This window comes from Podarcis erhardii (assembly GCF_964252035.2).
Source record: "Podarcis erhardii genome assembly, chromosome: 8".
In the NCBI taxonomy this organism is placed as follows: Eukaryota; Metazoa; Chordata; class Lepidosauria; order Squamata; family Lacertidae; genus Podarcis; species Podarcis erhardii.
This window is the reverse complement of record NC_138499.1, coordinates 21,394,286-21,409,916: the sequence shown is the minus strand read 5'-3', so window position 1 is coordinate 21,409,916 and position 15,631 is coordinate 21,394,286. Positions and strand designations below refer to the sequence as shown.

At 44.0% G+C, this 15,631-nt stretch overlaps 1 long non-coding RNA gene across 4 annotated transcripts; it reads right to left on the bottom strand.

Moving 5' to 3' along the window:
* Nucleotides 1-5,840: 5,840 nt before the first annotated feature.
* LOC309347782 lies at nt 5,841-9,995 on the bottom strand. Of its 4 annotated transcripts, none has more exons than XR_014159036.1 (3): nt 9,948-9,995; nt 8,847-9,142; nt 5,841-6,169 (listed from the first exon to the last, which is right to left on the bottom strand). It is a non-coding gene; the product is annotated as an uncharacterized lncRNA (long non-coding RNA). The 4 variants fall into 4 exon arrangements; XR_014159037.1 differs by lacking the exon at nt 9,948-9,995 and adding an exon at nt 9,790-9,873; XR_014159038.1 differs by lacking the exon at nt 9,948-9,995 and adding an exon at nt 9,765-9,872 and having other exon boundaries at nt 8,827-9,142.
* Between the last annotated feature and the right edge of the window lie 5,636 nt (nt 9,996-15,631).

The window sequence follows — 15,631 nt, the reverse complement described above, 5'->3', positions numbered from 1 at the left end:
TGACTAAAGCCTTACCTGTGCAGAATCATCTAAGTCCTGAGCATTCTTTAATGAGATGCAAAGTGTGATTTACTGAACAGCAATAGCTGGTTTCACTTGGCTTTCTTAGTTTACTTTGAGGAAGTGATTTATTATTTCGTGGTGGTCGTTCATAAAATAGCTGCTTGCAAAAGCATATAATGTTTCTCATGTAACGAGAGAAGATTCCCTTGTTTTTCCGTGCTATGTGCCTAAGGCATTTCAGCAGGTCAGCCAGCCATTCCCAAATGACATCAACTGAGAGCTCAAATGGGGCAAATGAATCATTGGTTGCATACTAACTTCATTGTAGTCATATCAGAGCTAAATTTACACTCTGTGCACTGCCCAAGAACAGACAGAACTGAAGGAGGCTAGGTTCCCTTCCCCCCAGCCCTTATAGGCTGCCATATAATAAAAAAGCAAGTCAGAGAAACTTATATGGTAATAAATCAAGTTTAAAATTTTTTTTAGTGATGCAGCTAAAACTTGAGAACCAGTTAGCAACCTCACAGCCATATTCTGGATTAATTAATATTTCTGGACAGTTTTCAGAGACAGCCCCATTTACAACTCATTGCAGTTATTCAAACTCCCACTATTTTTAACCCTTTTGTGTTGTCATTCCTTTGCACTGAAATGAATGCTGTGGAATAGTGTAATGGAAATAAAAAAAGTGATCATGATGAACCTCTGGCCTGATCCAGCTATGCTATTCTTATCATTCTTACTCACAGACAACATTTCTATGAGGATGAAAACTCCTGTCCCACTGGAATGTAATCTCTGAATCAACCCTCTGTTTTCTATCATAGGGAGTCGAATGCTGTTAGTCAGCCAGTCACTTGAATATGATTGTGTCATTAGCTAGTGAATGAGGAGATTGTGGGAGAAGCAAAGGACTTCAGGGCTGGCAAAGGGTTGAGTGATTTTATGCCTGTTTTATACTGTTTTCTCTTTCGGTTTGTTTGTTTTAATTGCATTTTATGCTTGTTTAAAGTTGATTTTGGTGTGTCAAGTGTTTCAGAAGCCGCCCATATAACATGTCTGAGATATGAGGATAGACATTACATGCCCTCCAACATATTGAGTGCCCAAGCGGGGACACAAATCTTCCCACCTGTCCTTCCGTGCAAGATTATGGAGCCCAAAAGATATGCTTTGTTCGGGACCATGCAAGGTTGCAGTCTCCCAAAAAGCACTCTTTTTCCAGGGGGAGAAAGCACTTTTTCAGGTGAGATGTTTGCATGAAATTGTGTGAGATCACGGCACCCAGAGTGGAGCTCTCCACAACTGGACTTTTTGTCCTTTTCCAATCGCATCCAAACTAATTTCATTTATTAAAATCAAGAAATTGTGCCCATCTTTGCTTCTTTCCACAAAGTCCTTCACATGCTCACACACTCACCCTTGGAAGTTTCTTGGTGTTTTTTGGGGGGTCTCTTAAGGCTGATGTTTCAGAATAATTTACCTTTATTGCTGTGGACACACAGCCCCCCTTCTCTTGGCTAGGTGTAATGCATCCTACTTGTGCTGTATATTTTTAGGGAGGCTTTTAGAACCAACAGTGCGTATGAACATCTGTTCACTTTTTGTGTGTGTAGGTATGCTAATTTGCTTTTGATACCATTAATCTTTGTTGTCCTTATTGATCCTTGAGGTGCCAGATTTTGGAGGCTGTTCAGGTTTCAGTATCAAAAGATCCTAAAGTGGATGTGTGCCAGGAGTTTGGGAGGTTCCTGGCATCAAGATTGTCAGTTTTTGGGCACCAGGCTATGGCATTTTTATTTCCTCAGGTTTTCTTGGTGCTTGAACACAACCTTGAAATACAAGCCTGACTATCTGCAAAATCATTAGGGATTATTGTACTTTCCTGACTCAGTTTGTTGTTTAGGAATTAATTTGATTAAAGAAGAAGAAGTTGTTGCAAGTCATGGCAAAAATGCAAATAGGCTGAAACATCTAAGCTAGGCAATGTTATGATGAATCAGTCCACCTCTGATTTCTGTCACGGCAGTCCTATTTAATGAAGATATAGCTTGTTTGTCCTTGACCCGTACATGCTTTATCCCTCAGAACCTGTCTTTTCTGACATTCAGGACAAATCACCTCTGGTTCTGGAAGCTGGTCACTTAGTTGAAAACTGCTGTGTCATTATTTGTGCTGTCTTCGTTCTGAACTCTGCAGTCATCTGGGGTGAAACAGGATAAATACCCTGTGCTGGGTGATATAAGAATAAATCATTTTGTTCATCTCCACAAATATAACTCATTATGGAGTGCCCTCAACATTTAGTTCATTTCCTTGTTTTAATCTCATTTGTAAATCGCTTCCCATGTAACACTCCGAAGCCATTTACAATTTAAAAAGCTATATAAAAGCATCGTTTCTAGTTCAGCTCTTGTACAACTGGGATGAAAAGCTCCACATAACAGCTTTGGTGGAGGGGAAAGGTCTTCAACAGGTGCCGAGATTATAACAGAGACAATGCCCACCTTGATACGTAACAGGAGGGAGTTCCAAACTTTGGATTCCTAGAGCTGATATCTGAACCTCCAGGTTGAAGTAAAGTGTCTCGTTTCTCTGCCCTCCTCCATGTTCCCTCAGCTTATACGTGACTGGGGCAGAACAGGTCTGCCATTCAGGGCCAGCCAATGCAGCCAATTGTCAAGTCTCTGTCAAGGCTTCGGGAAAGCTATTCCTCCCCCAGTTTCAGCAAGAGAAGAGAAAACAAGGTAGAGTCCTTTTTTAATGAGTTTTATTCAATTCTAATAGTGAGAGACAAAAGAACACAAGGCTTAACAGTGGCGTTGCTCCAAACTGGGCTCCTCCTCCCTCCTTCCCAGCAGCAGCATCTTCCCTTATGGTCCTCCCCTCGTGGTCAAATGTCTCTGATTCCATTGTTCCTGTGCTCTTAACGTAAGTTGAGTTCTGGGCGAGGGGGGGGGGGTCAGAAATACTTTCTAGTGACAATGTGTCATCTGACTGCCCTGCCACAGCCCCCTACCCCCCGTTCTTCTAGCACAAAGCAAAGCTCTTCCTCTGAGCTTTGACTTTCCTCCAACACCTCAAAGCCCTGCTGTAAATCAAGGCTGCCTCCCTCTTCTCTTGCAGCACCAGGAAAAGGGGTGTGTGTGTGTGTGTGTGTGATCTCCACCATTCCTCCTCCTCCTCCATCTTGCCCTCTTGAGTCCAGTCCCTGACACCAATGCAGTCTAAGACTCAGACCACTACAATCATAGAATTGTAGAATTGGAATGGACCACGGGTGTTGTCTACACTTGTTGACAACAGGTCTTCATGGTTTCCAAGGCAGGGGAGCATTCCCATAAGCTCCAGCTGGAGATGTCAGTGATTGAACTTGGTATCTTCTGTGTGCAAAGCAGACACTTTTATCACTGAGCTATGGACCTTCCCTCAACCTGAGAACCTGAACGTTGTGCCAGCTTTGCTCTAAGACATGAGGAGGGATGTAAGTCTGTCATCCACTCAGACTGGTGGAAGTACAGCACAGAATTATCTACTCAGCAGTCAACTGCATTAACTGGGACTGAGGTGATTTGAGCAGAGAGAAACCAGTCAGGAAGATGATGGCTTTCTTCTAGATGCACAGGGAAATATTTTATGCCCATAAACACATGAGTCCTAGACTGCATTGGCTACTGTGGATCATGATGGCTTAGCAAAAAAACAAACAAACACTGATCATGTGGAAGTTAAACCTTGTTCCAGACTGTAATCAGAGCAGGGCAGAAATCTTATCAGAACGGTTAGGTTTGTTTTTTGTTTTTAAAAAGTGTGAGAACTTGGTATGCCACAGGATTCAGAACACATGCAAATCTTCCCAGCTGAAATTCTCAAACAGTTGCAAGTAACAAACTAGGTGAAAGTATTTCATTAAATAAACCAGATGAAATCTCATGAGCTTGCAGAAGGACAGCTGCCAGGGCAAATCTCTCCATTCATTCAAATCTAAGTTAAGAACATAAGAAGGGTCTGCTGGATCTAGTCCACATTTTCCTGTCCTGCCCCTCCCTCCCTGTGTGCTGTTTCAGGGGTCTCCCAACACTCCAGAGCAGATTTGGGGGAGGCACAGAGGGAAAGAGAGAGGGGAGACCTGTTGCGCTGATGGGAGTCCTTGCACTAGCTTCTGCTAGTGAGCCAGGTCAGTTGAATCCAACCCTATATCTTGCTCAAGAAAATAACTATGGCTGCAATCCTATGCACACTTAAACTTAGAGAAGTGTAAGCACCATTGGAATGGGGCTGTAAAAGAATACTTACACAAGGGAGGATCACATATCCCCTGGTGGATGACTTAGAACAAATTGAAAGAACAGTGAGCAACTTGTGAAAAAAAACACCTATGAAGCAAAGCATGGCTTGTATGGATGAGATGCAGGAGCAAATAATCTCTGCTCTATGGGGAAGGGTCAAGGGTCAATGGTGGATTATGTGCCTTGCATGCAGAAAGTTCAGTCTCCAGATAGGTCTGAAATGCCTGAAATGCTGATGCGCTAGATAGTGTGGACCAGCTATTTTTGGACTACAATTCCTATCATCCCTGACCACTGTTCCTTCCAGCTAGGGATGATGAGAGTCACCATCCCTAAATGCTGGAGACTCATGTTTAGGAAACCCTGGTGTAGACCAAGGACAACCTTCTAAGGAGCCACATGCCAGAGGCTAAAGTGGGTAGAGTGATGAAGTATCATCATCATCATCATCATCATCATCATCATCAACAACAACAACAACTTACCAAGGTCCAGGACAGGTTACAACATCAAGACACAAGATTAAAAACAGCTTTTCAAGCAACTTGCAATAAAACAAGGTGGGTCCCAAAAATAGATACCACAAAAGCCAGGGTAAGGAGGTGCTTCTTCAGTATTCATTGGAAGCTGTGCCAGATGCACATCTGAGGTGAGGGAGTTCCACAACTCAGGGTGGGGGGTGCCCTCTCCTGAGCCATCCCACCCCCGAAGCCTCTCAGAGTGGAGGAACCACCGAGAAAACACCCTCCTCAGCATATGTTAACACCCAAGAAGGTCTGTAGGGAGGGAGGCAGTCGTTTCTACAGTAGGCTAGTTTCTACTCACCCCTTCCACCCTACATCTAAGCAAGCAAGAAATATTATTAGGGTTCAAGGACACATTCCAGCCAAGTGCAGCTTGGCTCACATTGAGAGGTGTTGCTTGTGAGTGTCAATAGCCTAGATAATGTCCCACATTTGGTCTCTGGTTCTGAGGTTCTCCATGCTGAGCTAGATGGTCAGTCTGAGTATGAGGCAGCTCTGCATGTTCCTATTATAAATGGCTGGAACTGAAAAGAGGGACTGACTTCAGAGCTGACATAGATGGATTTCTCTCCCATGGCTAAATAAATACATTACTCATGCAGCCAGGACGATGTCGAGCTTATTTCAGATTCTTTGGTGAGTTGGCCATAATTGAGAGTTCAGGTGTCCTCAGGGGTGATAAGGTCACACCACATCAGAGTGCGCAATAGGCTGAATACAGTGCATGTGAGACCTAAGGCCAGCCTGGAAAAACACATTTGGTGAACACAAGATAGCAGCAACCTACTGATCTGCTCAGTAACCCAAAACCATTTTTTTAAAAAAGTCTCTCCCTATCTTGGCATTTATACCACAGGAAGACATACTGTGCCCTTACATCTGAAACCACTTAGGCATCTTTGCTTTAAATTCCTTCCAACCCTGTCTGTCAAGAAGCAAGATTTACAAGTGGAATTGCTGCTTTCCGAAGCAGGAGACGTACTGTCCACACAGAAATGTTTTCAGAGGGGAAAAGGCTGGCTCGTGACACCAGACCCAACTAAAATTTATTTCCCAAGTTATATAACTTGTGTGTGTGTGTGTGCATATGAGCTCATGGAATTATCAATATTAGGAAAAGGCACTTTTGAACATGCACTCCCATCCCATCCCTTTGCATCACTGCTTTGGCTGGATGCTCTGTGCCACTGCTGCTTGCAATGAATCTGCCACAATCTCCCCAAATGTAGAACGCAATGCCGAAAACAGCTGGTTCGGTGCATTTGACAGTGGTTCCCAATCTAGGTCAGTGGTTCCCAAACTTTTCTCTCCTTGGACAACTTGAAAATTGCTGGTGGTCTTGGTGAACCGCTGCAAAGTATATACACAAAGTATCAAATGTGGTGACAGTAATAATAACGCAACAAAACAACAACACCACAAACTGGCTTATAAGTATAAAACCAAATTTACTAGAATAATAGCTAGAATAGAGATAGACTTGTAACCATTCAAACAACAAACATACTAAGGTGCCATGTGCAAGACAAAGCCTGGAGATACTGTAAACATGGAGTGGATAAATGCACAACTGTATCTTAACAAGCTACAAGTTACATGTGCAGTAAATGTTATATGGTGAATCACTGTCAGAATGCTGTCAGTGGCTCCCAGCTGGTTGCCTAGGAAAGTATAAAGACAAAGAAAAGTTTCTTACTGTCCTTTTTCAGTTCAAACTTTACAGAGAGAGGCTATAGAACTTCTTGGATAATGGTGTTATCCCAAGTGAATCTCCACCCCCCTCCCACTTCCTCATTTGTCATCATCATCACCTCCTCAACGGGTGCCGCTAAGTGCTCTCTGTCTTTGAGCTCTTTGCTCTCCTACTTTTAATGCTCGCCGGGTTCTGGGAGATGGTGGGTCTGCAATGCTTTCTAATGACAACATGTCAGCTGGGTGTTGCTCCGGCTCTCCCATTATTTCCAACTTCCCCCCTCATCTGCCTCTGAGCTGTGACCTCCCTCAACCTCCTGTTGTAAATCTATACTGTCTCCCTCTTCCTCTTCTCTGTAAGGGCCAGGATGGGGAGGCAGTCTCCACCATTCCTCCTCCTCTGCCCAGCCCGACAACCACTTAATAATTGTTCTGTATGTTGCAGCAATTGCAATGCACCGTGTTAGATGCTGTACGCTTTTTATTGTATTTTTATGGCTTTCTTTATTTCTCATATGGTTTTCTATTATAATAAATTTTGCACTCCATTTAATCCGAACTGTAGTACAATACAAGAAATCATCAAAGCAATAGAAATATGTATTAAAATCAATGTGGATATTTAATGTGGTCATGCTGCAAGCAACCTGAATGAAGCCTGAAGACCACTGTTGGTCCATGGACCAAAGTTTGGAAACCCTTGAGCTGGGTTATCCAGACAGCAGCAGAATAATGTGAAATGTGAAGTCGAATCAGTGGGAATGTTGCTGTTCTTGGAAACAGAGCTCTGAGACTTCCCCCCACCCCAGAAGTGATGACATCTTCACAGAGCAGCTGGGTAGTTTATGGACCTTGCTGCCTGCATTTTTGGACTCCCCTTGGAAGTGTGGCTATGGGACTGCTATTATGAGCTTCTGTGCTAGATTTTTGACAGCAGCTGCTGCAATAGTCCTGTTTCAGTGACAGAGGGGGCTGCACAGGGGGCTGAGAAACTGGCACAAAGCTGACATTAGATCTCTTTAGCTCCACCTTGCTTACTTCTCATCTAATGTACTGCTGCTTGACAGTACAATGTAATACAACCAAAAAAAGGGACTTCCAGGTGAAGCTCTCTGCTGGACTCCTGTACCCTCGATCATCAAGTGTCCATTTTTTTCACAGGCCCCCACATACTCCACAGGATTCTTTTTCATATAAGAAGAAGCTTCATCTCTCTCCTTGCTCCCCTTCCTCCTCCTCATCTCCATCAACTTTCCTTGTGGAGTTAGGCAGCCAGTGCACACAAACACACTCTCCTAGGAATTTTCACGTTGAATGAGATGGGTTGCTGCCTGCAAAAATAGGTACTAACTTGGCTACCCTGTACCTCTGAATCCAGGGGAAGCAGTGACACAGGCATTTCCCCACAAACCCATCCATCAGGTTTGATAGTCTGAAGGGGGGCTTAGCTGTTTCCCCTTATGTAAGAAAGGACCACAAATTATAGTTGAATTCCTTCAGGAGATCCCAAATAAAAAGGAAAGGTCTGCTCACCAGCCCACACATCTTATGTTGTGCAGGCCAAGTTTTAAATGCTTCCTTGTAAATGGATGAATTTCATTGGAATTATAAAATAGTATGTGGCAGTTAAGCTTGTGTTTTATTTGCAGGGAAACGGATCCTGACAGGTTGCCACTTCACACTGCTTTACTAGTGCGGACAGCATGTGTCATGACGGCAGATTTATTCTGCTGTATAAATAAAAATACCCATTGCATGCTACTATTTATTTAATTTAATTTATATGCTGCCTTCCAGGGGAGTTTACATTGAATTAATGCAAGCATCAAATGTGATTAAAGACTGCACTGAAACCAACAAGATTTAAAACTAGCAGAGCACTAAAACTATTACCAGTAATGGTGAAAAATCAGCTCAGTTGACATACCAGGGCAGGTCAAAAGGTAATGACTGATGGTCTGTATTTCTATGCTGCTTCCCATTCAAACAAATCCCAAAGTGGCTTACAAACAATAAACAGCAATAAGGTAATAGATCAGCAGAAAGTACAGCATAAATCATATAAGTAACAAACCATCAGTAAAACAATTATAACCTATGGAACAAACCAGCAATTAAAAATAAGCTAAATATCACAATCACAGCATGTCATATTATATGATTAGGAAATCAATAAGGCATTTATAATCTTCAAAACAATGTTAACAAAATAGCAACTAAAAAAAAAATCTAAACACTATTAAATTGATATCCATGCACACACTTGGACTCATAATCTTTCACCCTGTTCATTTCATTAAAATACACATACACACCTAAATCAGCCCCTACCAACCTGTTGCTGTCCAGATCCTTTGGACTACAGCTGCCCACCAGTCCCAGCCAGCATACACCTCACCTTCTCTCAGTGAGTAAAAAGTAAAAAGTGGAAGAACTGCTGTCCTCTCCCAGCTCAGCATGAGAGCTCGTGGGGTGCAAGGGCTGGAGCATTGGACTAGGACCTTGGAAACCAGGGTTTGAATATCCACTCGGCTGTGGAGCTCCCTGGGTGACCTTGGGCCAGCCATCCACTTGCAGTGTTGTTGTGAAGATGAAACAGGGAATTGGAGAACCCGTGCACACTTTGCTCTCCTTGGAGGAAAAGATGGTGCATAAACGTAATAAATAAACTTGACCTTGCAATTTTGGCTCGCTCACCTAGGCTTTGACGATGGCCAAGGTACGCGCAGGTGGCACTGTAGGTTAAACCACAGAGCCTAGGACTTGCCGATCAGAAGGTCGGCGGTTCAAATCCCCGCGACGGGGTGACCTCCCATTGCTCGGTCCCTGCTCCTGCCAACCTAGCAGTTCGAAAGCACGTCAAAGTGCAAGTAGATAAATAGGTACCGCTCAGGCGGGAAGGTAAACGGCGTTTCCATGCGCTGCTCTGGTTCGCCAAAAGTGGCTTAGTCATGCTGGCCACATGACCCGGAAGCTGTACGCCGGCTCCCTCGGCCAATAAAGCGAGATGAACACCGCAACCCCAGAGTCGGTCACAAGTGGACCTAATGGTCAGGGGTCCCTTTACCTTACTAAGGTACATAAGTAACACTAACCATGGTTAGCAATGAAAATGAAGGAGGGGAACCAAGAGTGAAGAACTAGAAATGCAGTCAGTGAGGGCTGGTCCACTTGGGCAAATGGAAGACCACCCCACCAACCTCAGTCAGACTCCAACCAGAACCTGCACCCATATCCCTGTCTCCTTATGTACAGTCAGTCAAGGGGGTGGCACTGACTACCATCTTCTTCTTCCTCTGTCTCAGTGCTGCCCTTGTAGACCTCATTGGGTCTGGCACCACCTTCTGCCAGCCTCCCTGCCATCCACCCTCCTGGTCTCAATGGGACCCATCCACCAGTGCTTGCAGTGCCCTCACGATCGGCTAACCATGGTTACCTCCAGTGCTACTATTATAGAAAAAGAAGTGCCTGAACACACTGTGAATATTCTCTTAGAATGGCAATGGCACTGACCTGAGAGGTCCTGGAATGCCCCTGAATGGTGCCAGAACTGAGTTCTTGTGAGTTCCGGCTGAAAAAAAAGCCCTGGTTACCTCAGTCTAAAACAGCAGTAAAAAAACCCCTCTGGGTTGTCCTTGGTGGGAAACGACCTTAAGGACAGAGGATGACTTCATCCCTGCAAATAATGGCTGTGAAATCAGAGCCATTGCCTGACTTGAGCACAGTCATGTCACCTCCATAATATTTACTGCTGCTGTGTCAGAAGCCCAGCCAAAGTTCACGGGCCCTTGGCACAGGCATTGTCATAGCTTGACTGGCAATGAATCACCACCACAGAGACCAGCTGACACGGTTCGTTCTCTGGTCTTAATGAAAATGCATTCCAAGGCGATGACGCTCAGAGGACCAGATCCTCAGTGGCTGCCTTTGGCATAAATGGAGGATAATGGCTCGTGGTTTTCTTCGCAGGGTTATTCTTGGGCTGCCTGGAGAATATCTAACAATATTGCATTACTTTCTCTTCTAATCTGGCCACTGGCCTTCCAGATTTTTTGGCTTAGGGACAATGTACACTTGGACTGAACAGTGTGTGTTCCATAAAGGATTAGACAGGCAGTGATGGCTCCTTTTCCTTATTTGTAACCATAAATTTAAGGAGCAGAAGAAGCCAATGGTCTTGAGTGTTTGCCCTTCCTAGCCCACACCTGCCAACGTCTGGAAAAAATAACACAATAGAGACTGAGACCTAGTTTGTAGAAACTGCCAAATTGTTCCTGGCGTGTACCATTGGCTGGGTGTATATTCAAATGATTGGATGCTCTTCCATATTAAGAACAAACAAAATACCATAGGCTACATACCAGTGAACCCTTTTGCTGATGAACTATTTGTGTGTGTTAGGGGGATTTTTCTTAGCATTTTGATGTGAAACTATCTCATTCACACTGTGCACAAACCAAAACCCAATTATCTTTTGAAATTTGAACTTCTCTGCATTTTGCGGTGCACTTCTCCAGCTGAAGGATGGGTGCAAAAAAAAAATCATATTGGGGGAAATTACATAGAGCAATGCATAAGGATGGGTAAAATCATTTTGCATGAATGTGCTACTTAGGAGAAATGCGCCCTAAAATGCTGATGAAATTCCAGGAGGATAGTTTTTTAATATATAAAAAGTGAAGATTGTTGAAGAGATGTGGGGAACTGAATTTAAGGCTGGAAAAAATGAGAAACTGAAACCCAAATTGTCAGATTTGTCCATCCCTATTCAGCATGAAGCGACATAGTCCAGGCAGTGTCTTACCACTCCATATTTGTGTAATCTAAACTATAAGGTGCATCCCTTGCTCTAAGCTCACCATCCTCAAATTCTTTTCAAAGGGAAGCCAATAAGACTAAAGCTGGTAGGGCTCCAGTTGCCACAATGCGCACTTAAAGGGACTTGGGGCTACCTAGTTGCACTTTCATGGTTGCGGGAACCTTTAGCAGAATACCCGTGCCACAGAGGCTGCAATGAGCTCTTTGAACAATGCAAGCCACTGCTTGTTATTGCAGCCATCGAACGTTGATCCTGCCTCTGCAAACCCACAGGATGTCTCGGCAAGTGCTGAAGGAAAACACAGCACGTAGTGCACGACTAAGAAACAGAAAAAAAGATAAAGGAATTGGATGACAAACTAAAATTTTGCAGCTCAGTTGTCTCTTTCCTGCATGTGTTTTGGTGAAATTCTGGATCTCTTAAACATTGGCTGGTTCTGGAGTTGTTTATCTGCTCTTTTCCGGCCTCTCTGTAAACCCTTTAAAAGTTGCTGGCTAGTAATTTTCCATCTCTGTTTGTGATTTCTCCTTTCCTGTCCATATTGTACAGTGTTTGATGTCATCAGCTGTTGCCAAGGCAACCCAGAATCCTGAACTCAGGCTAGTCAGGGAAAGTGATGAAGGAATAAATTCCAGGAATATTTTATTTGTGTTTTCATTGATGCTGTTACATTTCACAGATTAATGTATATTAAAGGGAAGACAAAAGAGGCAACCAAACCTCTAAAAAGAGGAAACAAAGATAAATAAACAACAATAGGTTTGTGGAATGGCATAGATTTCTTTCAGCTCAGTGATGCTCAGGAACATCAGGCAAAACCTGAGTTGCTAAAGTCAGAATCTGGACTTGAGTTTCTCCAGCAACAACACAACAAGCTATGTTTTACCTTAAAGACAGTCTGGTGCTAAAGAGACAGTGTGGTGTAGTCATCAGAGTGCTGGACAAGGGTTGGGGAGACTCAAGATCAAATCCCTGGGTAACTTTACATTAGCCAAGCTCTTTCAGCCTAGCATACCTCCCAGAGTTGTAGTGACGAAGGGGGAGAATGCCATACATCCTAAGCTCCTTGGAGGGAGGGAGGGAGGGAGGGAGGGAGGGAGGGAGGAAGGAAGGAAGGAAGGAAGGAAGGAAGGAAGGAAGGAAGGAAGGAAGGAAGGAAGGAAGACAAGATACAAATGGTGCCAGTAGGGAATCCCAATGGCCTGGATGAGCTAGTCATTCCTGTGATAGATGACAGCATTCATCCCAGGAAGTGAGCAGCCTAGGAGAGAGTGTGAATTCCATCCTGCTTTTTGATCAACAGGCTTTGTTGGTAGTTGTTATGTACTGGGTTGAATAGGAGCCAAAAGGCAGCAGACTGATTGGTCCTAGAACAATAGGATTCAGAATGCAGCAGTCTGATTGGTCCACAGGAGCCACCGAATCCAGCTCCAGGTGGAAGTAAATCCGCAACCTGATTGGCCTACAGGTGAATCCCGGAATTAGCCAATCACATGGGGACCATTGTGTAAATAATGTATATAAAGCTGACATTCTGGGGGAACTTCCATTCCTCCTCACCACTATGAGCTGAATAAAGAGCATGAAATCCACTCTTGACTCTGAGTATATTTCAGTAGTAAAGGTTGTACATCCCTCTATCAACTTCACTTGCTATGTAGGTGGCACCATTTCTGAAGGAGAGAGATGCTGCCCCATTGACACACAGTTTTCTAACTTCCCAGGGCTGACTGCTATAAATTCATGACATGTGTGACAGAAGTTTCAAATAGTTGGAATACCATTGACTGTTCCTGCTGTGGGGCAGGTGGCTGGAGGCAGACTCAAATTGTTCCAGGGAAGCTGTATTACAGAGATGGTGAACCTGGGGCACTCCAGATGCCACTGGACCAAAACTCCTGCCATCCCTGACTATTGGCCATTGTGACTGGGGCTGATGGGAGATGGAGCCCACCATGTTATGGAAGGTCACTGCCCCCCCCATTGTGTGCTGTACTTGCTAACACATGGCTTCAGGGACCAGGCTATGTGTGTACATTTTGTAATTTTACAATCTGTGTGCCTTTGCTGCTCCATTGATCTTTTTTTACATGGTATGTTGTGTTGTATGTATTGTGACTTCACTCTTTAATTTAATTCATTAGAATCTACTGGTTTGGAGTGATTTTTTTGTTTGTTAATTTATCGTTTGCTTATTTTTAAGAGTTGGTTTTATCATGTAGCATTATACTAAAATATTGAATATTATGATTTAAGCTGTTTATTCTCGTAGCCACATTTTTCACGATGACTTGTTTGCATTGGATCGGGTTGTTATAGGAATGCATGACCTTGGTTGTATATTTTGTTGTTTCTATGGTTTGTAAGCTGCCTTGGGTACAGCAATTCAAAATGAAAAAAAGTGAAATGGAATTGAATTCAAGGTGGTGGTTCTTAACTCGAAAGCCCATTGTTGTGGGGGACTCACACACCAAACCATTGCCTTATTCAAAATAACGGCTCATGCATTCTGTCCCAGGACATGCCATCTGGCCCCATAGCTGACAGACATGCACAGAGCACAAACATCTGCAGGGAAGGAGCCTTTGCAACTGTGGAAGTAAACATCACGGGGGGGGGGTGGTGTTTATATTATTAAGGCTGCAATCCAATATACACTTGCCTGGGAGTCAGTACCACTGAACTCAGTGAGGCTTATTTCTGACAACACAGGTATAGGATTACACTGGAACTTCTTTCCTTCCAAGACTGCTAACAAGGCTAACAATAAAAACAACAGGAGGGGCATCAAAACCCATTAAAACGACAATACAGCCACAATAAAATGGCAGCAGAACTGAACAGTGTCAATGAAATGTATCTCCGACAGAAGCTTGCCAGAACAGAATGGCCTGGGCTTTCATGGGCACCAGGACCGGTCCTACCTTTAAGCAAAGGGAGGTGGCTTCCTCAGGTGGCAGAACCTGCAGAACTAGTAGTGGTATTAAGGTGTTTGAGAGCAGAGCTGTGTCTGCACAGCTTTTCAGGTAGCCTGCTGCCCTCTGGTGGAAGACACCATCTCATCCTTTAACTCAGGCAGCAAAGTGTTTTGGGCCAGCCCTATCAACACACATTTCCTAACTGGTGTTTAGATGACAGGGAATGGCAGCTTTTGGGTTGTCCCAATTACCTTCCTTTCTTTTCTGCTACCAAGATGCATGTTGCTGCTAGTTAGTGGATAGTATGCAACCTGCAAAAGTCAGGGGTTTCTATAAGCACATATACCACCCCCCATCCAAACAAGCACTATCATATTCCAAGGAAACATTCCAGCTGGAAAAAAGTTGTTGAGGAGGATGGCCAGGAGAGGGGGTGTTGCCCAGAGAGCACCCCAATAGTTGGAGAGACTTGGAGAGTTGCATTTGGCCCCTAGGCACCAGGTTCCTCAAAATTTCTCCTCTTCACAGCAGACTAGATGTGATGTGAAGACACATCATTTAGGGACAATAAGATACAGCATTAACAAAAAAATAAGCAGAACAAAGACTAGCTGCTTTTACAAAATCTGTGAGGCCTCCCACCTATTTTTCCGAAAGTATCTGATGATATTATTTTCACTTGTCTTGTTTGCTATCTGCAACTGCAAAAGGCTTTTAGAATTAAGTGAGTAGGAGTCGCAAAGTGGAATTTCACTTATTTGTTAATTGGAGATGTCTCAACAAGCTGAGAGTAAATAAAACAGCCTGGACATACGATTGGACGACTCAGAGAAGCCAGTGGAAATGAAGCTGATACCCTCCCTTCCACTGGTGCTCTAAGAATTTCTTATTTGTCCACAACAGAACATTTTTATTAGCTGTGCTTCGTGTCTTCCATCTGACACCGTGCTCGACCACCATGACCTTTCAATACTTAATTGAAAGCAAAGGCATTGCATGGCTTGCTTTGCACCCTAGCCTTTTGCCCCACAGTTCTCCTTTAACAAGCGGCATACAGCTTGTGCCAAGACCCAGGGATCGCTGTGGGGGAGAGCATTGTTGAAGGGAGTTCATGATCCTGGCATCTGTCACTGAAAGCTGGAGGACTGCTGGCACACAGGCCTGATCCATCCATTGCTGTCTGCAGGGACCTGAGTTGTGTGCATGTCACTCCCCATTGTTATGCTGGTTGTGTCAAGAGGCGCCTTCATGCACGTGGTCTGAAGCGGACGGAAATGTCACCGGCGTTTTCTGCTAGCTTTGCTTAGCAGACAGGTTACAAGACTCGTCGCCTCAACAATGTGGGCTTTGCTCAGATAGCGAAGCAAGCAGAACAGCACCCAG